The sequence below is a fragment of the Choloepus didactylus genome, chromosome 1 (genome assembly GCF_015220235.1).
Source record: "Choloepus didactylus isolate mChoDid1 chromosome 1, mChoDid1.pri, whole genome shotgun sequence".
In the NCBI taxonomy this organism is placed as follows: domain Eukaryota; kingdom Metazoa; phylum Chordata; class Mammalia; order Pilosa; family Megalonychidae; genus Choloepus; species Choloepus didactylus.
Genome location: NC_051307.1, coordinates 236,631,087 through 236,632,005, shown reverse-complemented (window position 1 = coordinate 236,632,005; position 919 = coordinate 236,631,087).

The following is a 919-nucleotide window of genomic DNA, read 5'->3' as shown; positions in this document are numbered from 1 at the left end:
CCACCAACTTTAACATGCTGTCACATCACTATTTCTTTCCCTCCCTCCCTATCTATCATCCATCCTATATTTCTCTGTCTTCTGAACATATGAGAGTTAGCTGCACACATCCTTGAACATACACTATAATTCACGTATGTACTTCCCATGAACAAGAACATTGTTTTATGTAATTCCATTAAGCACAGCTAAGAAGTATAAGAGATTCAACAATGATACAATGCTTACATTCTATATTTCCTTTTCCTTATGTCTCAACTGTGTCCCTTCGAGCCACCTGTCCTCCACCCTCCAATCCCATCCAAGTTCATCCTTAGCATTCAATTGTCGTCTAGTTAGACTGTCTTTTTTTTTTTCCTTTTTTCAATTGGGGAAACATATATACAGCCTAAATCTTCCCATTCCACCCCCTTCCTAGCCTTCCATTAGTGGGATTAATCACATTTAGAATGATGTTATGCTCTTTCCCACCATCCATTGCTAGAAATTTCCCTTCACCTCAAACAGCAACCCTACACTCCTTTCTTAACTTCCCATTGCCCCTTCCCCCATTTCTCTTAACCCAAGCTCTAATTTCATCTCTATGGTTATATTCTCTGATAATCCCTTTGTGTTTACTGTGGGGCTTAAAATTAACCTCTTAAATCCCTATCAATCTTGTTTTTCTTTGATAACCCCTTCACTTCAATAGGGCACATAAACTATGTTCCTATACTCCTTCATTTCCCCACCTTTATATAGTTTTCTAAAATTACATATTTTACATTGAGTTCAAAACCACTGATTTGTCCTTAGAGTTTGTGTATTTTTTTATCATGTAGGAAGTAAATAGTGGAGTTATAATTCAAAAATTATTGACTTCTATTAGTATTCCATTGTGTTTGGAGAATGTTCTTTGAGTATATTCAATTTTTTTTTT